The sequence below is a fragment of the Panthera onca genome, chromosome D3 (genome assembly GCF_046562875.1).
Source record: "Panthera onca isolate mPanOnc1 chromosome D3, mPanOnc1 haplotype 2, whole genome shotgun sequence".
Taxonomy (NCBI): Eukaryota; Metazoa; Chordata; class Mammalia; order Carnivora; family Felidae; genus Panthera; species Panthera onca.
Genome location: NC_138350.1, coordinates 3115566 through 3141378, shown reverse-complemented (window position 1 = coordinate 3141378; position 25813 = coordinate 3115566). Strand labels below are relative to the sequence as shown.

Sequence of the window (25813 nt, the reverse complement as noted above, 5' to 3'; positions counted from 1 at the left end):
GGAGTTGCCGCGAGGAAGTTTCTCGGTCCAAGGACGGGATCCCTCAGGGGGCCCTGCGTTCTCCCTCCTGGTCTTCCTCCCGCACCGCCGCTTGGGACCCCACGAGATGCTCCACCCCGCGCGTTCTCCTCCCGGCTCCCGGCGCTCACCACCCAACCTGGGGGCGCATCGGGGCCTGGGCGGTGGGACCCGGCCCTGGGGACCGAAAGGCGCCCAGCGGAGAGGGGGCAGTCCTGGAAAGAAAAGGGGCTGGAGGTGAGGGGTGGGTGTTGTCTTGAGGCTGTGGGGGACACCGAGCGGCAGGTGGGGTGGACCTGGACTGGGGGCGGGGCCAGGGAGGAGCGCAGGTGCGCTAGGTGGGGCGGGGCGGGGCCGGAGAGGAGCTTAAGGTGAACCTGAGCGGGAGCGCGCCAGGAGCGGAGGTCAGGTGGGCTGGGCGGGCCTGGGGTGGGGGCGGGGCCAGGGGCGGAACGGGGTGGGCGGGGCTGGGGGCGGGGCTCAGCTGGGCTGGGTCCGCCGGGACCCCAGCCGGGGGCGGGCGCGCCGGGATCCGAGGCTCCGTGACTGAGTTGTTGGGGGTAGGGCCAGCCGAGCGCGAGCCGGGGTGGATCGGGGAGGACCGGCCGGGGCAGGGCGCGGACACTGGGGACGCTCCCAGGGCGCCGCTCCCAGGGCGCCGCTGGGTCGAGGTAAGGCAGGAGCTGGTGGCTGTCGCGCAGGCGCTCGGGAGATTGCCCCTGATTTGCAGGCATTTCCAGAGTAGGGAGCCCGAACCTGGAGTTAGGCGACCCGGCGACAGGGCTGGCCGCCCCGGGAGCGGGTCCCCAGCCCGGACGGGCAGATCCCGCTGGGAGCGGTGGGGCGCGGGGCGCTAGCCTGGCTAGTCCTGAGATTCCCAGGTGCCGCCCCGGAGTAGGGAAGGGGGCGTGCCCAAGGGGAAAGAAAGTTCCTTTGCTTGTCCCCGTCCCCCCGCCCCGTCCCCAGGTCAGGCTGAGGTTCTGCGGCTGGGAGTGCCGGCCCTTAAAAACGGGGCCTGCTCTGCCCCAGCTTCGTCCATCAGGGAGGACAGATGACGGAGCGAACCGTCCCCTAGTGGGGCTCCACCGCCCCTCTGCGCGAAGAGGTCCGGAGATTCAGGACGAGGAAACCCAGCGTTTTGCGCCCCCTTGTCCCCAACCGAGGGGTCCCAAGCGCCGATCATGGCCCGCGAAGGAAGGCACGCCCACAGTGCTTGTCTCTTGCCAGAAATCTGGGATCTCTCCGCGGGCACCTGAGGTTGATTTCAGAGCAATTTGGGGTTTCAGGTAGAGACTGAGGGACTCAGAGGGGCAGGCGTCTGGGGGAGGTGGGTGCGAGTTCTTCTGGACAGAACTGAACTGCCCCCTCTCCGTAGCAGAACGGCACAGACTCTTGGAGCGGAGGGAAGTTAACCGGCACGTAGCACAGCGCCTAGAAAGTTCCAGAGGAGATCAGCTGGTATTATCTTGCTAGTTTTATTCTGCGCACGTGGCGTCGGGGTGGTCTGGTGGATTCGGCGACTGCAGGGCGGGCGGCGAGAGGACGGAGGGGAGGTTCTGCCTCTGGGTCCTGGGAGCTGTCGGCACCTGAGCCCCCCCTGCAGGACCCAGGCTCCTGGGGAGTCTCGGGGTCGGGTCAAGTGCCGAGGAGAATGGTGCCCACGTTGAGCTGAAGGGTCTGCAGGTCCGCACCTCTGAGCGCGGGGGGGTGGGGGTGGGGCAGGTGGCTAACCCCGCTCTGCAGGTGCACAGCCTCTGCTCCTCGCGCGCGGCCCCTCGGTTCCCTGTCCCAGGATGAGCTGACTCCCGAAAGGCAAGGGCACAGCCTAACAACCGCTTCCTCCCGTGAGCCCTTCCGCCTAGTTTCCTCCCGTGAGCCTTTCCGCCTAACGCCGGCCTCTAAACGCACCGGAAGGGGCATTGCTAAGTGACACTGAAGTCGGTTGTGCTTCCCGGAAGTCACTGCGCATAGCCGGAAATTCCCTGGAAACCGCCCTTCTCTGAAGCTGCAGGTTCTCAGACAGCCCAGCGACGCCCCGTTTTTCACAAACATCCTCTCTGCTGTTTGAAATACATCCCCCCCCCTTTTCCCCCTGGGTGAAGGCGTTTTTCTTCTCTGTGAACTTGACTAGGCAAAATAGATCCCCTGGGTCAATGCGGAAGGCTGGTGGGTTGGGGAACAGTGAAGGAGCTTGAGCTCTTTTGGGTGGTGGGTCCTGAGGTCCTGGGGAAGGCTGGCTTTGGAGCAGGAGCAGGGACGAGAGGAGGAAAGCATGGGTCCTCGGACGAGCTGTTCAGCCAGGGCAGGGCTGGTAAAATGCAGTCAATTTGCTGCCTGGAGGTGCACCAAGAGGGGCAGGTGGCTGGAGAGGAAGGCCGACAAGAGTCGGGGAAGGTGGGCACGGGAGCCCCACGGACCCTGATGGACACCTGAGGCCTCGGGGGGGGGGGGGGCGGGGGGGGTTGCTGAAATCCATTCTCCTTTCCCTCCCTCACTGTAGAAACCCTGATAGCTCAGCACAGTGATTACTATATTTTCTCACTTATTTGCATAAGATAGATGTGACCCTATGACCGACCTATGTGTCAGCATTTGTGGTGCCTGAAAGTTTCTTGATGTGTTTTTAATGGAAGGAGGTGTGCCTTCCTGTTTTCTGGTGGCCAGAGCATGGATGTAATGGCTGGAGCCCCAACATCTATCTTGGACCACGAGGTGACCTCAAGAATGGAAGCTTCACACAGTAGAGCACCAAGAGGGCTGTCCGGGTCTCCCATGCCAGCCCTGGGCTGGCCGCCTCTATGTGTCACTGCCTTGACCGAGAAATACATTTGTTTTTGGTTTAAGGCCCTGTACTGTGTGTGTGTGTGTGTGTGTGTGTGTGTGTGTGCGGGGGGGGGGGGGTCCTCTGTGATTCACCGCTGAACCTGTGTCATAAACCACGAAAAAAACCCTCAAACCCTCTAGAGGAAGTGTTTGGAGGGTTTTAAGCCAAGGGATAACATGAATTATTTCATTTTTTTTTTTTAAAGGCTCGCTCTGGCTGCTTATAGAGATTAGGCAGGAAGCTTCCAACATGAGAAGTAGGGCAGTGGGGTTGAGGGCTCTGGCTATCCAGCAGAAGACAACAGTTGGATTCGCTGATGGCGACTAGTGTAGGTGACACTTGGGCTGGATTTAAGCTCCGTGTACTTTGGTCTGTGGAACGTATGGATTTTTTTTTAATTAGCTTTTTGGAGAAATAATTTATATGTGGCAAAGCACACCCATGCTCAATGCGTAGTTTGAATCATTTAAATAAATATACATACTTATGTAACAGTCAAGATATAGAGGGACGCCTGGGTGGCTCTGTTGGTTAAGTCTCTGACTCTTGATTATAGCTCAGGTCATGGTCTCGCTGTTTGTGAGTTTGAGCCCTGCACTGACAGTGCAGTGCCTGCTTGGGATTCTCTCTCTCTCCCTCCCTCTCTCTCAAAGTACATACATAAACTTTTAAGATCTAGCACATTCCAAAAAAAAAAGATCTAGAACATTCATCACCCCCCCACCAAATCTGTTCTTTTGTCCTTCCTAGTCAGTACACATAGGAACTCTGTGCCCAGGCAAACCCTAGTTGTTGTTTTGTTTTGTTTTTCATTACAAACTGGATTTGTCCTTTCTAGAATATCCTATCCGTGTTTTCATGCACCGTGATGGGTCTGGTTTCTTGCAAATGCTCATGAGATTCGTGCATGAGTACATGACTCTGTGGTTTAGTCCTTTTTTTTTTTTTATTGCTGAGCGGTATTTTATTGCCGGGATGGGATATACGTCCACTTGTCTATTTCCTCATGTGTTGATTGACACTGGGATTGTTTCCAGGCTTTGACTATCGTCAACAAAGCTGCTGCCAACATTCAGGGGCCCGTCTCTGTGCTAAGAGCAGGATTTCTGGGGAAGCCTTTAAACTGGGCATGGTCTCCTCACTCCAAGAAGGCAGCACAGGAGAGCACAGGCAGGGGAGGGGCAGAGAGAGAAGGAGAGAGAATCCCCAGTCCCAACAGCACAGAGCCTGATGCAGGGCTCGAACCCACGAACTTTGAGATCATGACCAGAGGTCAAGAGTCGGACACTTAATGGACTGCACTTTGATTTTTTTTTTGCTTTTTGGTTTCATTTTTGGAAGGTCCCCAAGAGGGTCTGGGAGTGAATTCCTTTGGGGCAGGTGGCCAATCTTGCCCAAAGATTTTTTTGGAGTAAGGCTTTTTGCATCCGCAGCCCCAAGGCTGAGAGGCCCACTTGGGGCAGAGATTCAGATTCCTCAGCCTGACTTATCCAACCATGGAGAAGACCTGAGAACGGAAAAGGTCCCCTGTGCGACCTGAGGCATGGTGGCTCAGCGAAACTGAAGTCTGAGCGACAGAGGAGGAAATAACAATCCACCCAAATGCACCACGAATTCTCATCGAACAAATAACACTGTAAACACACGTGTGGCTTCCAACTTTCCACAGAGATAATTATATATGGACCTTGTGATTTGTTGGCACTTCCCAGAAGGAATGTGACATTTCAAAGAGAATGAAGTTCAGAATGTATATAGCTCGTTGGTAAACTGTTTGGTGACCTGCCTCAGTTTCCAAGGGTTCCGTTAATAATTTCATCTTTTTTTTTAAATTTTTTTTAAGGTTTATTTTTGAGACAGAGAGAGACAGAGCATGAATGGGGGAGGGTCAGAGAGAGGGAGACACAGAATCCGAAATAGGCTCCAGGCTCTGACCTGTCAGCACAGAGCCCGACGCGGGGCTCGAACTCATGGACCGTGAGATCACGACCTGAGCCGAAGTCGGACGCTTAACCGACTGAGCCACCCAGGCGCCCCAATAATTTCATCTTTTGTCTTTTTCCTCCTTTCTGCTTTCATGGTGGAGAACCAAGAGGTCACCATTCGATGGACAGAGACTTCACGCATCATGGCCATATGTACCTGGGACCCTTCATGTAAGATGCATGGAAACTTAGATCAGGGGTCCTTTTCTTAGATCGGGGGTGGGAAAACCACAGCTGTGGGCCCAACCCGGCCCATCCTCTCTTTTGTAAATGAAGTTTTATTGAAACACAGCCACACACTTGCATCTAGTATCTTCTACAGCTGCTTTCCTGCTGTGTGGTTATGATGGAGCCTGAACGTGCTTTTCCTTCTTTTTCAACCCTTAAAGGATTTGGGTTCTACGGTGCTAGGCACACAGTAAGTGCTGATGAGTACTTGTTTAATGAGAGAGTCCGTGAGTGTGTAAGTACGGGAGGAATTGGCCAGAACACCACCCGTGGGGTTGTGCAGTGAGGGCTCTGTTCTTGCCGACCCCAACACCTGCGGTCTGGGGCTGTGTTCTGTCTGCCTTAGAAGATCTCTTCCAGTGAGGAAGAGGTGACTGAGGTCCAGTGGTCAAAACTTTCTAAGTAGATAGCCACTGGTTAAGAACTAGATCATTCCAAACTCAATATTCTCATTCTCAGTCCCGACACTCCATCACGATCACTGAGGAAGGATTTCCTTATGCAACCTTATTATATACCCAGGGGCTTTTGGAAACCTGCACACTCCTAATGAACATCCCCTAAGCCTCAGTTGCAAAACCAGGGAGAAGGCACGAGACTTGTGTCTTATTTACGATGACGTCAGCTGCAGTTAGGAGAAAGCCACCCGAAAGTGGCTGACGTGGTAGGACTTAATACCCTTTCGTAACAAAACTTCCGGAGGTGGTTGGTCCGTTGGTTTGTGAATCCAGTGGGGCAGCGGTGTCATCCAGAATGTTTCTATTTTTCCACTCCACGATACCCAGGCCACTGGCTGTCATTCTCCAACTTTGTTTCCTCATGATCACAAGACAGCTGCAGCTCCTCCAGGGATCACAAACTCACCCAGCTCACCCAAAGGCGGGAAGGGAGATGTTTCTTGTCTTGTCTGTCTCTGCCAGGGAGCACCACCTTTCCACAAACCCTCCGTTGGTCTTCCCCTCAGATCCCAGCTGATCCCCAGTGGGTCCTGGCTTCAGAGGGTTTGGTCAGGTGCATATTTCACATTTTTAGGATTCACAGTTGGGAGCATTGGGAGCAGGCCTTGTTGCCAAGGATGAGGTATGAGATAGCGACGGCTGGAGAGGTAGCCAGTGGTCTTCCTCTCTCTCCGGAGGCTGTATCTGTTTGGTTCTGTGTTTTGCACTGGGACCCTGTGCGTTCGTGTCCCCACTGGAAGACTCCCTCTGGGTTGCCGTGGCGTCGGTCAGGTGGCTTTGTCCACTGGCTGCCATTCGGTGCTGTGCCGATGCAACTCAAGCAAAAAGGGGACTCGGGCTCCTCATGTGGATGGAGACGTGCAGGGGGGCGGGGACCAGGGACGTCAGGGTGCAGGTGTCCAAGCAGCGTCCTTAGCAGCCTGTCTCCTGTCTCTCCTCTGGGTTGGCATCGTCTCCAGCAGGATCTTCCCTCCTGGTGGCGAGTTGGCCACCAGCAGCTCCCAATGTCCGTCCCGCCATTGTGGTCACTTTGGGGAGGAAACCGTTCTTCCCTGTCTGGTCCACTGGCTCTGTTTGGCTTGTCTTGCATCACGGACCCACCGGAACCCATCACTGTGGCCAGCCCGCCTGAACGACACAGGCTTGGAGGACGGGAGGCATTCCGGGGGGTGCAAGCTGTGGGAGGCCAGAAACGAGAGAGGCCAGGCTGTCACCATAGTCTTTCTGTTCCAGGTACTGTGCCTCAGGAGTACCCATGAGATTTTCTGTCTCTACGCCCTCAGGAAATACTGTCTGGGCACATAATGATAACGTCTGTGGATTTTGCATAGGGCATATATTTTCTTCAACTATTCGATCAAGTAGTGATGTTTTCAAACCCCAAGAACAACACAGATGGTGTTTGTCACATTTGGGAGGATAATTTTGGATTCTTTTTAGAAAAGACTGGAAAGATTGCGTGAGAAAAAAAGGCATTATACAACCAGAGTTACATCATTAGGAGAAGTTCTCACATGTCCTGCCTCTTTCTCCCCTTTTCCTCTTTTTGCCTTGCTGGCAGTGCTAGAAATGCAGAAATGTTTGCTTTGGGATGACGGTGTGTGCCTGTCTAACACCCCTGTAAAACCCATTCCATAATATTAATAAAAATTGCTTCTTTTAGCCCCTTTGTCGAATTATGCTATCAAATGAGATGTTAAATGCAGGCTCATGGGATGTGTTTGATGGCTGACAAAGTGAATATATGAATATATTCCTAAAAAAAAGAAAAAACCATCCTGCAGAAGCTGTAATCTCTGAATTGTGACAACCTTGGGTAGAATCGTCGTAATAGAATGTAACACGCAAACTGCCTGAAATGCTGTGATAAGAATTTGAAAAGCTGTTAAATGCAAAGACCCAATGCACAGGGTTAGAAAGGCAGAAGAAGTCTTCATTTAAAATATTTTAATGAACACTCATGGTGAGGAAATGTGAGTAAATGAAGATGAAAACCACACGATTATGCAGAAAAATAAGCAAAAACATAACGAAAAATTAACAATAAAAAAATAAATGTTCTAACAGCTAATGCCGAGGAAATGGAAGTCAGCTAACGGATTCCTTGCATGGGAACTCGATCCCTCCAGATAGCTCCCTTAAGTGAACATTGCTGTACTCATTTCCTGTGTGCACTTGGGTGTACCTAGCGATGACGTTCCTGGGTCGAAGCATCTGTGCATCTGTAGAGCTGACCCACAGATACACAGACCAGCCAGCATCACAAGAGATGCTTACGATTCACTTATGCCACCTGCTTGGGGTGATGTGTTATTCAGCGATAGCTAACCGACACCCCTTCCTGGAGCTCTGCCTTCTCTTCGGTCATTTGACCTTTCACTACATACGCAAAATGTTTTAGAAACCGTTTACAGATCACATCATAGTGTTTTCTAGCTTCGTTAGTGTATGATTTAAACCCACGTCACTAACGGCTTGGGAGACATAAAAAGTCTCAAGTCAAATTCTAAGGATGGAAACCACAGTGAGGGGGATGTTCACTGGGTGGCGTTAATGGCAAAATAGATACTGGCCGGGGCGCCTAGGTCACTTGGTTGGTGAAGTGTCCGACTGTGGCTCAGGTCACGATCTCACAATTCGTGAGTTTGAGCCCCGCGTCAGGCTCTGTGCTGATAGCTCGGAGTCTGGAGCCTGCTTGAGATTCTCTGTGTGTGTGTGTCTCTCTCTATCCCTCCTCCACTCGCACTCTGTCTGTCTGTCTCTCTCTCTCTCTCTCTCAAAAATAAATAAACATTAAAAAAAATTTTAAAAAGATACTAGTAAATTTGAACACATGGTGATAGAAAGTATTGAAAATAAAGCAGAAAACATGTGTATGTATACGATGTTTTCTAGACATGTATTTATTACATATATATTTATTTTACATATATATTTATACACATGCACTTTTTCTGTTTTATTTGGGTATATACACACACACATGTATATCTGTGAGTGTGTGCATATATATGTAAATGTTCTGTGCCAATGAACATTTGCACAACTCTGGAGAACTTCCTGAATAAGACTACTTCTAGTACAGTCGTGCTTTCTTTCTCTGTACGAAAGGCACGGATAACCGTAGCTCACCATCAACAGCTTGTGTAATCCAAACTGGATGTCCCATGATGGTGGGGATTCTTTCTGGAGCTACCTGCAGCCCTTTGTCCAAGATCCAGTGCCCTTTGTTGTTGAACTAACTAGCCAAAGTTAGGAGTGGAATGACTGTTTCACAATTGGGTTTTTCCTCAATAAGGCTACTTGACCCCCCATGACGATCTCAGGAGTGTCATGTTCCTCCTGCCTTAAAGATAGTAAGGTAAGAACTCAGGTCTTCTGTATTGAGAATGGCAGGACGTAATCGAATTATTAACGTGAGTTAAAGAAAGCATCCATCTGATAGCTCTTTCAAGCCTACTCTGACCCAGAAGAGTCACCTCACATCTTACTTGGGTAACAAGTGGGTCTTCATTGGTGGAAGAATATTTCTTAAATGTATATTCACAATCCACCGATATTCATGACACTTGTAGTCTGAGTGGCTGCCTTTGCTCATCAGTGTTGCCATCACGGGGATAGATGGTGATGGGGTGAGTTTCTAATATGATGGGCATCTCAGAACCCTGTTTCCTCTCCCTTTTGTTTTTTTTAATTTTTTTAAAATTAAAAAAAAATTTTTTTTTTTATTTATTTTTGAGAGAGAGAGAGAGACAGAGCATGAACGGGGGAGGGTCAGAGAGAGAGGGAGCCACAGAATGTGAAGCAGGCTCCAGGCTCTGAGCTGTCAGCACAGAGCCCGACGCGGGGCTCGAACCCACGGACCGTGAGATCGTGACCTGAGCCGAAGTCGGACGCCCAACCGACTGAGCCGCCCAGGCGCCCCTCCTCTCCCTTTTTAAAGACAAGGACTGTCTTGACTGTTTGTTGATAGTCCTTTTTTCCACCTCGGTACATTTCACGTTTCTGATGATCGGTCTTCTCTGTACATAGCTGTGATTGTCTGGTCTTGGGGGACTCACAATTGTGCATTCAGGGGATAATCAACAGAAGAAACACTCAGTTCCTATAGGCAGAGACACTAACATCTCAGCTGGAAAGAAAAATTTTAGTCACAACCTGCCTAGAACTTCTGGAGGGATGTAATTCGAAGGGACAATGAATGCAAGACTGTTTATCTCTTTCCCTTTTGGTCAGATAAACACTCTTTTTTTTTTAAATTTTTTAATGCTTATTTATTTTTGAGAGAAAGAGAGAGAGAGAGATTGAGAGACAGAATCTGAAGCAGGCTCCAGGCTCCGAGCTGTCAGCACAGAGCCCAAGGTGGGGCTTGAACTCACGAATTGTGAGATCATGACCTGAGCCGAAGTCAGACGCTTAACCGAATGAGCCACCCAGGCGTCCCGATAAACACTCTTTAATACTCATTCATTAAAATGTCCCAGTGTAAAAATTGTACATATTTAAGGTGTACAACATGGGTACGTATTATATATACATTATACGTATTATATTTCTAGCGACTGGTTACTACAGTTGAGCTAATTGACACATCTCCTGATGTCATTACCAGTTTTGCACGTGTGCTGAGGCCATCTGCAATCTACCCTCTTGGAAAACTTCCAGTATTCAATGCAGTGTTACTAACCATAGCTACACATTTGATCTCTAGGCTTATTCATCTTTGAGGTACTGAATGGGTCAGGAGCTAGATTTGACTTCCTTTGTATGTGCCATATCTGCTTTAGATGTTGGAGTCAAATTTTCTTGTAAGCTCAGATACCGTATTTTGTGATACTAATACATCTTTGAGTTTTGACCCTTTTTAATACCCTTCTGCAGCCAACTTACCGTGTGGACACATGCCACCCATAAAGCCTGTGTTCCTCACAGGCCTGATATGTTGGTGTTACTTAGTCATTGTGTGTTGAATTAAAAGCGTTGTGCTGTTCATAATCAGCAACAGTCGGAGTATATGTCAGTTGTCATTTTGCTGTGTGACCTCAAGTTCACCAGCAGTGTTGCTGGGGCACTACTGTGTTCTTGTAGGAGGCAGTCCATTGCCCTGAGTGTGGTCCTGGGCATCAGATTATCAAGTTCAGTACCAGACAAGACCGCGAAAGTGTTGGCTCAATGCACCCAATTAGTAATATGTCTCAAGGGCATAGTGTAATTACTTATTTTTCTAAATAACACAGACACGTGCTGACTTAATTACAATAGTTTCACTGGGAAATAGGATCGTGGTAACTTCCAAGTTAGTATATCTCATTAATGAGATTTGCTAACTCTTATTGGCATTTCTGTGAAATGCCTTTATGTTTCAAACCATTTTCTAAATTGCTAATGTCATCTGTAGAAGAAAAAACATTTCCAGATTTTTTTCTGGAGGTGAAATCTGTGTGCCCCAGAAGAGCCTCAGTGCCGAACCATCTGAGTAGCAAAACTTTACTGAGCAAACAAAACAAAGCAAGAAATAAGTATAATCTTTCCCAGGACTGTTATCTGCAAAACATCACCATTCAGTTTGACATCCACCATTAAACATCCATAGGAAAGGATTTTTTTTTTTCACCAGGAGTCTGGAAAGCAGAACCTACCAATAGCCAAGAGTCTTAAATTTGAGACCTAGCTCTGCCCCTGGGAATGTCCATGACCTTAGACAAGTGACTTCATTGCTCTTCTCCAGCTTGTTCACTTGTAAGGGCCATTCATTTATTGAGTAACCACTATGTGCCAAGCACTGTGCTACACGTTAAGAAAACAGCAGCTCATGTGGAAGGCGAGATTCCTAATTTCTAGGACATTAGATTCTAGCAGAAAAGACAACAGACACACAGATGAATAAATACACGAGTAATTAAGCCAAGGATAATTTGATGATGCCAAAGAATCAGATAATGTAATTGAAGTAGTCTGGAGGAAGCCAGGTGGCTTTGGGAGGAAGGTCAGGAAAAGCTTCTCTTGAGTGGCAACTTGGATAGCAAGGAGTCAGCTACAGAAATTTTGGAGCAAGAACATAGCAGGCAGACAAAGTGGCAGAATTCCCTGAGGTGGATACTTACTGATTCTTAAAAACATCTTCAGCCATAAATGGCAATCATTTCTGCTCTTTCCACTTCCAAACAGTGAGCAGGGGCCAGTGGCATCTGGGTTCTTTACTGTCAGTGGCTGCATCTAATCGCCCTTATTTAACCGGGCTTTACCTTTCACTCAAGGTATCTCGTCATTCACTGAATATGTCGAGCTAATTACGTGTGTCTCTGACCCCTCCCCAGATTCCTGGAACTTATTTCCACCATCCCCAGTCTAGTCTACCCTCTCTTCCTTGCTAGCTTCCCGGTGTGACCAGCCAGTTGACAGGAAAGCATGGAGGACCAAGAAAGTCCTGCTGCTCAGACATCGTGGATTGTTATATGTAGATGCACTCTGGTCACCAGCAGGTGTCTGGAAAACATCCGGTTTAAATTTTGTCATTCATCTAGTATTTGCAGCAAGGTATGACCATGAAATGCCGCAGCACTTCTCGAATGCTCCCGGCATCTTCTGGAAGATGACTAGAACAAGGCAGACAATGCCTAGATCAAACACTGGTCAGGTGAAGCATTGGCTCTGATGGAATGCAGGAAGTGATGGGAGATCTTCCTGGTATCTAGACATACATCCACCAGTGACTATGCCCTTTTCAACTTAGTGCACTCCTAAGCAGTCAGCTAGAATGAGTCATGGTGTCTGGTTGGTATCACTCCATACCAGGTGCCAGCAGGTCCATGATTTAAAAAAAAAATGCTTCAGTGGCAACACAGTTACTATGGGGTGACTTTGAAAAAGGGAATTTAACCTTGTGTTCCCCTTAAAATAGGAGTCTGTAACAGAATCTACTCTGCAGGGTTGTAAGATTCTGACGTGGCATGCCACGTGGTGAATACAGCCACAACAGAGGACACCTGTGGTCATCACCAATGTCATTGTCATCATGCATGTCCGTTGTCACCTGCACTGGTGCCTTTTCAGTAAAGCATTCTATGACCACCCTATTTAAAATAACAACCCTTGTCCTCACTCTTTATCCCTTCCTCCTCTTTATGCATCTATTTTTCTTCTTTGCATTTATTACCATCTCACATGTTGTCTACTTATTTGGTTAATGGTCTGTTTTGCTCTAAAAAAAAAATAAGCTGCATGATCATAGGGACCTCGTTTTCCTCTAGGAAGTGCTAGTGTCCAGGCAAGTGCTTGGCATCCAGGTGGTTCTCAGTAAGTCCTGGCTGATTAAACAAAGCAATCTCATCCCAAGTTGTTGAACCATGTAGCAATGCGGCTATGGTCGAGCTTTACAGACTGGCCGTGGGTTGGGTCAATAATGCAAAGAATTTTTAGCTCTTCTCAGCATGTCCTCGGTTGCAGAATGAGCTGAAAAGGAATTTGGATCATTATTTTAGACTGCCATCTCATGGACAAGCCAGGTTCCATCTTTTTCTATTTATAGCACTATATGGAAAGTCCTTCCGATGTGCTAAGCGCTCTGTAGATAGAATGCATTACGTCATTGCATGACAAGACGTAGAGTGTCATATTGTGACATCAGGGCAGCCTACCACCTCCTTGGTCTCTGCTGAGCTCAGATTAAACAGAAACCCAGTAGGCACGGGCAGGGGAGATGTAGCCTTTGTGAAGTAATGCACTTCCTCTCTTCCACACAAAGGGGGATGTTAGGGATCACCTAGAATCTTTAATTCCACTCAGGAGCTGATAAATCATCACTGAAAATGGAAAAGGAGCAGGCAAGTGATGGATGGAAGCCTTGGTATGCGAATCACTAATCTGTGTCCTAAAGACGGTGATTAATCAAAATCCCAAGCAATTAAAAATAATACTAAGTTTCTGGGCTTAATTTAATAATCATTAAATTGCTGAATTTTGCCTGGTCATGGATTCTCATTTGGAAGCCTCCTGTCTTACTTGCTTCAATCTGTGAAATATACTGTCTTCTTAAGCCTGAGTTTATTTTCTTATAAATGACCTTATTAGAAGGCAACAAAAATGAAATAAGCCTAATTAATTTAACTTTTAAAAAGTCATATTTTCGTGGAGTAACTGAGTATTTTCTAACACACTCACACTAATTTGTTTCTGTTGTGTGCATCACGAGTATTAAGTGACTGGGTTCGTGTTCCCATAGTGGATTAATACTTGGAAAACGGAGTTAATCAGAAAATTCCCTCTAGCAGCAAAGGGATGTGTAGGTCACAGGAGACTGTCTTTGTAGATAATTAAAGTTCAAGTTTAGCTTTTTTTTTTTTTTCTCCTGGAAATGTCTGATTGGATCATTTTTAATTTACAGTAAATATCGGAAGTCCTGGTAGCCAGATTTCCATTGTCTTTTTCCTCTTCTGTTTGCATGGGGGGCCTTGTGGGCTTGTGGCTTTGTTAGGCAACCTGAGGCACACTATCAACGATAGTGCTGGTAATTATATAGAGCCTGACGGTGTTCCGTATATATGAGACATCGTGGAATATTTGTAGTGGATGGGGCACTGTGATAAGGGCTTCATGGGGCCATCCAGCCTTTCCAGTACCTATTTTATGGATGGATAAACTGAGGCACCGAAAGATGAAGTTACACAGGCTGAGAATTAGGAAGTGGCGGAGCTAGGGTTTATACTCGCGATAATAAACCATTATAAACATTTACTGTGAGTCGGCACAGTAGGGATAGGTAGAGAATGGCTGTTTGATAAAACCCCAAGCAGCAAAATTCAGACTCCCTGACTAAAAGAGAAAAGAGCACCTTCTTTCCAGATGGGTGCTCTGGGATTCCAGGTAGAAGTTGTTTTTGAGCTGGCGCCTTGTGGCCACTCGGTCTAGTGCCTCATTGTGTCCTTGGGTCTGGATGCTCAAGGGCTGTGCCCCGCGTCAGGGGCACACAGACAGATACACGTCAGAGAGCCTCTCTAGCAGGAGCTCGGCCACCCCACAGATGCTGGAGAGAAAGTCAGTGAATAATTTCTTTACGGCTCCGCTATTCTCTGTGGCAGCGTGGACGGAGGTCTCCCCCAGGCGCTCACAGACACCACCGTCAGCGTCTGGTCACTTACAGTAGCAATCCCAGTAGAAAGAGAAGCAATACAGTAGCAATCCCAGGAGAAAGAGAAGGTTCAGAAGGTTCCCACCAACGGCCCATAATGCAGGATTGGCTCCTTTGCTGTAAGGACATGACTGTGACATTTGGAAAAAGCTGAATGAAGTTTGACTCTTAAATATCAGTAATGTGTGGGTGTGAAGATGTTGATGGCTGTCGTGAGGCTTTGGTGGTTTTGTTCTTGGTGTAGGAAATGCACACTTCAGTTGCTTAAAGGGTTGAGGCATTAGATTGGCAATTTGCTCTTGTTCAGTTCAGGGGAAAAATAATTTCTTTTTTTTAAGTTAATTGTTTAAATTGAGACAGACAGAGACAGCGCAAGTGGAGAAGGGGCAGAGACAGAGGGAGAGAGAGAACCCCAAGCAGACTCGAGCGCAGAGCCGGACATGGGGCTTGAACCCATGAAACCATAGGATTGTGACCTGAGCTGAAACCAAGAGTCGGATGCTTAACCCACTGAGCCACCCATGCATCCCTAATTTCTTGCACTATACTTGTAACTGTTGTGTGACTTTGTGATTGTTTCAAACTTAAAAAAAAAGATATATTAAAATTACTCATTTATTTTCCCTCCAACATCTGTGAGGTGGCTGAGTTGGAGATGCTCTCCTTCACACGCATCTGTCCTTGTCCCCCTGTCACCAGTGGGCTAGCACAGCCACACTCTTCTCCAGGCATTGTCAGAGGCCCACAGGAGCCCAGCAGAGCAACAAGAACACCAATGGTTTTCTTTTCTTTCTTTCTTTCTTTTTTTTTAAATGAGGTAATACATGATAGAAATGACCGTGGATGTACTGAGAAATCTGAGACTCAGATGTGGATCCCCAATACTTATGTCTCTTTCTTTTGGCCAAAGCAAGGCTCATGGTTGAATTCCAAGTCAAAAGGGCCTTTTGATGGGACGAACTGGCATCTTCCCATGACAGCAGGTGTAAAAGTGGAGGCTAATGATGCAATCCATCATAGTGCTATAAATAGAAAGAGATGGGGTACACGGGGATCTGGAGAGATGGCCACCACCCCCGTCCAACACTTCCAGGGGAAAAGCTCATTAAATGAGGTAAGTGTGCTCAAGGCCCAGCACAAGTTTGATCCTTACTTAGCAACTAATATGTCAGTTCCTTTATTTTAATAACTCCCGACCACCAAAATGCATATTTCTTTCAACAGATGTTGGACCAAGAAGAAGGTCTGAAAACATATCTTAATTCTCCCTATACCTTTCCTTGTGATGATGAGAAGAAATTAATTTTTGTGTGTGTCCGTGCCAAGCAGATGGTTGGAGTTAAATGTCCCTGGAGCATGATGGTGTTGTTTGCATCATTAATTAAACTTTACTCAATATTGCTCTCATAAATCTTGAGTGTAGCATACGTGCAAGGTGGCTTAGCTCTGGTTTTGAGATTCGGTGATGGAAACGTGCCATAATCTGCCTACCTTCTAATGCAACCACGATGCGTTTGAGTTAGGATTTGGAGAGGGTGGGTAATAAAAATGGAGTGGAGACATATGATGATACGAGCCTATTTTTAAAGAGTAAAAGAAGAAAGGAATAGTATTTGAAAATAGTTATAAAAATTGATAGCTTGATAATGGAAGCCTAGACGCCAGCGGAGACATCTCCCTTCTAGATGCCACTGCTGTTTATAGCTCGATTTTCTCACACCGGCCCAGCGGATAGAAAGGGATCTGAGAATTCAGTCTAATTACCTGCCCCGTTTTAGGACTTGAAAACGATTTGTATGGAACATAATAAAATGTAATCTTCTTCTTCAGCCAAATTTATAGTTGTTGGTGGATGGGAGCTTATCCTACGTGGAGGGCTGAGTGTATTTCAAAAGGCAAGATCTGCCCACTTAACCATGGGACTTGGGAAACCGTGACTCTAGCTCCAATTTCCTGCTTGGTCTCTCAAAAACCACTGCAACCCCGTGCGGATGCTAATTTATGGCCTGATGGCCTGATCCCCATAGTATCCATTGAGTTTTGAGTCAACCGTGAATTCACAGCCAACTTTTTAGAATTATATACATGTGTGTATATATACACACACACATATGTCATTTATATTAACATATAAATATAAATGATGTATTATGTATATACATTTATCTTATCTAAATATATATGTGTATATAAATTATATATGATGTGGGAAACAAAGGCAAAATTAAAAAAAGTAAGTTTCCCTACTACGGCCCATTGACAAGTCCTGAAAACAGGTAGAATGATCTTCCTCTAGGAGCTCAGCTGCCTTAATGATGACACTTTGCCAGGAGCAAAAGACAATCTTAGCTCAACGTTATCCTGGCCTCCAGGATCCCATGAGTCTACTTTATCATATAAAAATCCCTCTGGAAACTTCCTTTATCTCCACACCCCAAAATATATGTCAGCAATCATCCTCCAAGCATATGGCCCCCTGATATACATCTGAAGGATGTCATGGCTGAGGGTTTACTAAACAGGGACAAATGACCTTTTCCTAACAATGGCTAGCCCCCCCCAGGGTCCTGGAAACCTTGTTTCCAAGATTCCTTGAAGACATGTGCTGTCCCTAGCCCCCTCCCAGCTTGAAAGTATATAATCAGTCACCCCTCACAACCCCTGTCACGGGCCCTGTCCCCGTGCTTTAATAAGGCCGCCTTTTTGTACCAAAGACATCTCAAGAATTCCTTGGCTATTGGCTCTGAACCCCAGCATTTCCACATTAACATAAATTTAGAATTACATATATATCTTAGTAATTATATGGAAGTATTTGTAGTTCTATAGAACATATATATATATATAGCTATCATTTACAGGTGGCTGACTGTATTATAAAATGTTTTAAATGTAAAAAATGATCTTCCAATTTAAAAAATTTTGTCAGGAGAAAACTGAGCCACCGAGATAATGAAATAATGCAATTATTCTGATTTATGGGGTATATTGTCTATCTCACCCAATCCCATCTCTTGCCTTCTGAGAGAGAATTCTGAAAAATTATTTTGCTAAAATAAGTAACTCTTCTAGTTCACCTGATTTATGTTTCTCAATAAAACCCATATATTTTTTCTACTAGGACCTGAATTTATTATTTCTTTTATTGAGGCAAAATTTATTTGGGGGTCTTAAATTTGCTCAGCTTAAGTTAGTATTGGTCAGATGCTGAACACTGGGTGAAAATTCAAACCCGATCATCGGGGCATCCTGGATTTTTAATTTGTTTCTGTTCAAAGCGAGTATGACAGTAACTTGCTCTCATGGATTTATGTTGAGTGGGGAGTTGGGATAGCAGTTTTGTGCTGGTGGAGACCAGGGCTGATCCTTGGGAAGAATCCAGAATGATCGATGCTTGCTTGAGAGTGGAGGGGCCGGTTTTCTGAGCCCACTCCGGGAGAAACAGCCCACATTAAAGCAAACAAATGGAAAGGGAAATCTCTTTCTGTGAAACAGGGACAGAAGGAAGAGAGAAGTCTAAAGACAGCTGTCGAGGTGGCAACGGATCCAAGTCTGAAAGACAAACGGAGTGGCGCAAAGTGACAAGAAAGGCAGAGGAAACTTCCTGACGGCCAGCGGCTCCCAGTTGTAGAGTTTGGAGCCCATGGTTTAGGACAGCGCTCAGCTCCCTCCCCACAGCCCTGTAATTTCCTTCAGCACATTTGTCAGAACTATGATCTGCCAATTCAGAGAGAGTGATGGCAGCTCAGTCTTCTGTCTCCAGCATCCCTTCCAAGGCTCCTCTTTAAACTTATATCAGCCTGTTCTTTCCTGCATCCTCCAAATATGGCTTCCCGGCTCTTAGAGGGTGCATGAGACACATCTGGTGTTGGCAGCCATTGTGGGAATTCCTCTTTCCAAACCCACCGCCCCTCTTGTGATACAGGCTAGGGCTTAAGCTTGAGGCAGAGGGTGTTGACGCCCACCCGTCTGGCTTTAGACTTGGCTGGGGTCTGTTCACTGTTTTGAGTGTGAAACACTCTCTCCAGGGACCTGCAGGGGATGTGACTCTAGAGGCCAGGGACTTGCTGGAGGCATGTTAAGTCTTAGGGATGGAGCTATATCATTTGCTCAGCTGCTGTGGGAGCATTTACCGTGACAGGGCACAGGATGGTTCTTGACAGAAGGAGGGGACTCCTTGTCCTAAAATGCTGACTACCTCTGTCTGCTCTCTGAGGAGAGGAGAGACTGAAATGACTTAGCCTGTGATTTTGCTTGTTTTTTTTTTTAATGGAATCTATAGTCACTATGGACTGAATCGTGTTCCCCTCTCCCCAAATCTGTAGGTTGAAATCCTGACCCCCAATATGACTGTATTTGATGATAGTGCCTATGGGAGGTAATTGAGATGAACTCATAGGGCAGAGCCCCAGCTGATAGAATTATAAGGAGAGACACCAGGGTGTGTGCATTCTCTATCTCTCTCTCTCTCTCTCTCTCTCTCTCTCCCCTCTCTCTATGTCAGAACTTGGGAAGAAGGCAGCCCTCTACAATCCAGGAAGTGGGCCTCACCTGGACCTTGAGCTTGGACTGCCACTCCAGAACTGTGAGAAATACAATTCTGATGTTGAAGCTGCCCAGTCTGTGGTGTTTTGTTATAATAATCAGAACAGACTAAGATACTCAGAAAGGACATGTCTGAATAGATAGCTGGAACCTATGTCTGTGAGAAAGAGGTACGTCCTTTGGTAGGTCAGATTCAGTCTCTAGGCCTGTGTTCCCAACTTTCACATGAAAGGATCAGACCAGTGGTTAATCAGTCCATTCATCCATCTATCCACCCCTCTACCCACCCACCCATCCATCCATCCAACCACCAAGACATCCATCCATCCATCCATCCATCCATCCACCCACCCACCCATCCATCCATCCAACCACCAAGACATCCATCCATCCATCCATCCATCCATCTATCCATCCAACCACCCACACATCCATCCATCCATTCATCCATCCACTTTCTCTGTAGATCACACTTAGTCCCCAGTACATACTGGTCAGAGCTGTTTACTGAGTATACTGACTATTGTATACTGCATATAGCAGAAATTCTGACTCTAATTAGTTTTAATTGGTTTTCAATAGATTTTTATGGTGATCAAGAACAATAAAGGTTTACATTAGGTAGTATGATTAGTTCCTGTTTATTAGAACAAGAAATAGGTTCTTCTATCTTCGAAAGTTATCTTTGATTAACTCTTACCTCATAAGCGTTTGTAGGTCTGAATCCCAAAGTAAATTTATAGGTATTTGTTTGAGTCTGTCACCCGACCAGAGCCTGGATTATGGCTGTTGGTTTCCAGAATAAACCTGGGGCAAGTTGGCCTTGATGCTTTTGCGTAAACTAGAGTGAGCAGCGCCCTTTGTAAGCACTGAGGACATGGGGTCCCTGCAGAGTGGGGGCCACACTGCCATCGTGCCCCACACTAGCCATCTGCCCACATCTGTGCCTCCTTATAGCACAGGAATGCCAACAAGCATCTCTTCAGCTACACTGCCACGGTGGCCACATAACAGCGTTTATATGTGAAGTCATTTCTTAGCCCACACTCAGAAACAAAGAAATACAAAATGATTGATCCCAGGGAGCAGATGGGAGCCAGCTAAATGTAAAAGAAGAGGGAGAACAAACTAGAAAGGTATTTGGTTCAATTGACCCGCATCTTTTCAGGACAACCTTCACAGATGTGCAGTTTCTTAAGGTGAATTGGAAAAAATGGACCCAGATCAACAAGCCCATAAGAAAAACGGCTGTTCGTCAGCCGGGTATAGAATTCTGGGTGATTCTGGGGCGAGAACAGGACATGCCAAATTCTTAAAGGTTCTGCCACGATCTCTAATATTTATGACCCACTTCAAAAGCAGCTACTGCGGCCACATGCGTCACAGGCTGGGTGACTGCAGTTGTTCTGTGTTGTTAGTGGTGAGTGAGAAGGGGAGACAGGTGAGTGAGAATGTCCCAGACAGTGACGTTCTCATTGAAGACATAATCCTGTCACTGTGGATAGGAGGACTGGCGATTCACCATGATGTGGAGTCCTGACTACCAAGGCCATCAGTGCTATAAAATAATGGAAATATAAGATAGAAATATAATTATCAGGTATAATATAAACATAACATAATATTAAAGAATAAAATGCTTAGCCTATAGTAAGCAAATGAAAATTAATAATACAGGTCCATTTTAGGTCTGTATGCTTTAAACACACACACATACACACACACACGCAGGAAGAGAGAGAGGAGAAGGGAGAGAGTTCAAAAGTTTACCAGGAACCAGCCATGAGCACCAACCAGTTCTGGGCATGCGGTCCGGCCGTGACCGTGCCTGCGGCTGCCAGGGACACAGGGGGGAGTGGTTGCTACACCTGTTCCTGCACAGTATGGTCCTGATTCTAGCACTTTTCATGGCTGTTATTTTACTTCCTCTCAAGACGACATTTTCTTATTTTTTAATGTTTTTATTTATTTTTGAGACACACACACACACACACACACACAGAGTGTGAGTGGAGGAGGGGCAGAGAGAGGGAGACACAGAATCCGAAACAGGCTCCGGGCTCCGAGCTGTCTGCACAGAGCCCGACGAGGGGCTCGAAATCACGAACCGTGAGATCAGGACCTGAGCCGAAGTCGGACGCTCAACCGACTGAGCCCCCCAGGAGCCCCCAAATCTCCTTTCGAGAGCTCCTTAGAGGCGTGGGCAGTGATGGGTAGGTGACAGCTTGTAGGCAAAACATATGTGTGCCTCCATCAGCCAACGCCCCTTTGTGTTTTGGTTATGACTTCAGTTTTTATTTTAAAAGATGCTTATTCTGGAAAAGTCAAGCAGCACAGACGCTTGGCACCAACAAAGAAAAAAGTCACCTCAAACCCCAAGATCCTAAATTCTGCATTCTCCATCTCGGAAGACTGTGATTTCTTCAGTCCTCACCCCACAGGGTGGCTATAAATGGATCCCCGAATGAATGGGGATAATGTGCTATAAAAACGCACCAGCACCCTGCATGCTGTTTTTGTAAAAATGTGCCAAATTTATTTTCACTTATTTAACAGGAGAGGAAGGATCCAAACGAACGCTGATGAACTCCAAACCTTTCCTCCTTGGAAAGATGGATCGGGCCTTTTGTGATGAGGCCTCAGAGGTCACAGAGTGTAACGTCTACCGGAACCACACGTCTGCCCAAGATCAAGGACGGGAAACCAGGCCCACGCCGCGGGATAACGAGAGCCCCGTGTCACAGTGAGGTTATGTGGACGGCGTCCTTGCAGGCATTTTTGGTAAATGCAATCCATAGTGGGTCTCACCCCGCATCTGAGGCGCACGCTTATAACACTAATACCCTCGAGGGAAGTAGCCTGTCCAATATGAGGCAGAAGAAACTGTCGGGTTTTTAACTGGGAGCAGGAAAACTTGGAAGGAGCTCGGGCAACTTGGCTGCATTTCCTGGTCTCCCCGGAGCCATCGTCTCTGTCTCTGGAAAATATTTACCTTCGGCCGAGGAGGCGGCTCAGTCGTGGACGGGGATGGTGAGGTCCCCACCTCTCTCTCGGAGGGAGGACGGATTTCAGAGGGAGCCGGTAACCCCGCTCGGCAATGAGCTGCCCGGGCCGTAGGAAACCTAATGGGACAGAACACAGTCTAATTTTCTGGGAGAGCCGCACAGCCTCCCTGCGAGTTTGCATCCAATAAGAGTTCCCATCTGGGGCTCCCTCGCGGGCCGTTCGAAACTCCCGTGTAAGAGGCAGCTCTGTACAACCAGGCTTGCCTTGGCACGGGGACGGGCTGCGTCTGGGCAGGTGAGGCTGCCTGCTCGTGAGATGCTGGGGCCGCCCTGACGTTGCTGTCCCGCTGACTTGCCAAGGAGGGAAGGCACCGGGTGCCCCAAACAGGGTCCCGCACGGTCGGCGGAGGTCTCTGCCACAAGGTGTTGCAGGATTGCTGCAGAGACAGCGAGGGGCCAACATTAAATAGATACAGACTCCCGCCCAGACCCGCCTGGCCAAAAGGATGACAATATTGGGGATTCTCGTTACTAACACACGGCTTGAGAAACGACGCATGGCCACCGCGGGACGGATTGGCTTCCGGACACACTCTTTCGTGTTCTTTGCTTAGTTCCTTTATTACCTGTGTTTATTGTCTAGTAAATGGTTTGAAATTAGAAAAAAAAAAATCCCGAGAAAGGACAACGTTACAATAGGATAAATCCTTCGAAGCGAATGTAGATCAACAAAGTCAACACCGGAAATTTGCTTTTCCAAACGACACCGGGGCTGAAATGGACTTGAACCCAAGCGTCTCCAGACCCAAGGTCAACGTTGCCTCCTCTGCCTCCTGTTGAATCTGTGATGAACCCACGTGCTTAATTGTCAGTCAGCGGCATTCCAAAGGTCCTGGGGAAGATATCCTGCCACTGAGACGTCCCCCGGGATTGGGCATGATCACTGATGGAGAGACTCCTCTCTGTGCCTGCCCCAGGCTCATGGGAACCAACCGGTATATCACTCCTTCTGGCTCAGTCCATGACCCTGAGTCCGTCCGTGACCCTGAGTCCAAATCCACTTGGAGAGAGATGGAGACAGAAAAGGAGACAGTGCAAAGTCCTAGATTCTCAGAACACTGAGGATCCCCCAGTGGGATGAGCAAACTCTGATGTGGTCAATGCCTCCCTGGGACTTTGCAGCAGGAATACTGATGAAGATGGAAAATTGTATGCTTACAGCCACTGGGAATATTTTGAGCCAGGCTGCGACGTTTAAATTGAATGCGATCTCTAAACATAGCACATCGATGTCCCCAAACCAAAGCGGCCCCATCTGTAGCAGAAACAGCAACTTCTACTTAATGACGCTTAAGCAGGAGCACTGCCAGAATGAGCCTGCCTCGAGCGCACAGCCACTCCGTCACTGGATGCTTCCAAACGCTGCAAGCAGAGGGTGGCCGAGGTGAGCAGCAGACCCTCTAGCCTGGGGTGATGTCTGGAAACCCGGCTGTTCGATCCTGAATGGAGACATCTGGTCCAGTGTTAGCTTGATCATTACCTGTCCCCAGGCAGGGCAGTTTGAAGAGGCAGATATGCCAGAGGACGGGCGGGAGGAGATGCACCAGACCACCGTGCGTACAGACAGTGCTCCTGATGTGGGCAGACCTGGGTTCGAATCCCTGCGTTACTGCTGTGCGACCTTGGCCAAATCTCCGAGCCTCTCTGAGCCTCTGTTTCCCCAGCTGCCAAGTGGAGGTGACTGTGCTGGGAGAACAAAGAGGGAGCAGAGCCCTGCGTGTAGTCACCGCGAGATAGTAAGAGTTACAGCAGCACCAGCTGTAAGATCTGGTAAAAGTGAATCCACATTATCCTCTGGGAAAAACTAACTGAATCCCAGACGCTGCGGCATCGTACAGATGCGACAGTGCCCCCTCCAGGGCTCGTCGTGATGATCGCTCACCTGGTGAACAGGTGCCGATGGGGACGCTGAGGCTCGGAGCTGAAATGACTTGCCAAGGTCAGATGGCGACACGAGCATCCACTTTCCGGCTGCTCTATGGTTCCCTGCACCCCAACCGGCACTCTGTACCCCTCCTTGTCCTCCAAATGTCCCCCCGACCCCAGCAATTGCAATTCAAAGGCTGAGAGTTCACAGACTGTCTGATTGGGATGGAGACCATCTAAGCAATTGGACCCCCCTAGTCCTGGGTCATTATCTTGCTTTTCCCGGAGTTGGGGGTGGATTTGCTGACCTTCACTCAGCCAGCCAGGAGCTGAACGGCCAGATCACTCACTTCGCCAGAGTCCTGGCTCTTTCCTGCATCGCATTTGCCTCCCAGTGGGGAGGAGGGCGACCTCTGTTAGGAGGTCTTTGCTGTGTTTAGTGCCACGGACAGTTGTCCTCAGGGGCAGGACGCACACCTCACTGTCAGTGGCTGAGCTCTGTCATCTCACACGAGGAACAATTAGGCATCGTTTGGACAGAAGCCGTTTGCATTTTCTCCAGAAGGCTTATTCTCATTTTACTGCCAGTATATTCAGTTCTCTCCTCCCAGGCGGTGACTCATGGCTCTGTCGTTTCTATGTGAGTTCCAGCTGGAAGGACATCACTTGTAGCTCTCGTGACAAACGGCCAACATAGCAAAATGGATGGATGGCGAGCTGGTGCGTGAACAACGATGGTCAACATCCTTAGTAATCAGAGCAATGGAAATTAAAACTGTAAGAGATACCTTTACACGCCCATCGGAATGGGTATAATTTAAGAAAAGAATCCACCTTTTCAAGTGTAGGAGAGGATGTGGAGAAACAGGAACTTTCTAGTGGGGAGTAAAACGGATGGCCACTTTATTTATCTTTCTTAAAGTTTATTTATTTGTTTTTGAGAGAGAGAGAGAGAGCATGAATGGGAGAGAGGCAGAGAGAGAGAGAGAGAGAGAGAGAGAGAGAATCCCAAGCAGGCTCTGTGCTGTCAGAGCAGAGCCTGATGTGGGGCTTGAACCCACGAACCGTGAGATCGTGACCTGCCTGAGCCGAAATCAAGAGTCGGACGCTTCACCGACTGAGCCACCCAGGTGCCCCTGGATGGCCACTTTATAAAATGGTTGACTTAATAAAAAAAAATAAAAAGTTAAACAGAACTTCCCTATGGCCCGGGCTCTCCACTTCTTGGTATTTGCCAGTATTTACTAGCCTGGTTCCTGAACGTTGGTAGCACCCTTATTGGTACTGGCCCATGGAAAGGGCACGAATGTCCACCAACAGGTGCATGGGCAGCCATGTGTCCATATAAGGAAATAGCACTAAGCCGTCAGAGGAAATTGACTACTGATGCATGCTCCAACGTGACGGGTCTGAAAATAATTGTGCTAAATGAAAGAAACCACACAGAACGTGGGAGATTCCGTTCTTAGGGAATTACAGTATATGCAACAAACCTATGTCAGAAATCAGACCAGCGGTCGTGTGCAGATTGGGGTAGGGGTGCGGGGCGGGGGAGGGGGTAGGTGGAGGGATGATCATTGTTCTCTTGCTGTCGGTCATGGTCTTCCAGGCTAACACATAGGTCGAAACTTAGAAAGTATTACATTTCTTAAATATATGCATTCTGTTTTATAGCACGTATACTTCAATAAAACTCC

The 25813-nt window shown here is 47.7% G+C and overlaps 1 long non-coding RNA gene across 1 annotated transcript; it reads left to right on the top strand.

Annotated features, from left to right (window-relative positions):
* Positions 1-1393: 1393 nt before the first annotated feature.
* Positions 1394-25638, top strand: LOC132665259 (uncharacterized). Its single transcript, XR_009604033.3, has 3 exons — positions 1394-1476; positions 4929-4998; positions 21742-25638. It is a non-coding gene; the product is annotated as an uncharacterized LOC132665259 (long non-coding RNA).
* The last annotated feature ends 175 nt before the right edge of the window (positions 25639-25813 follow it).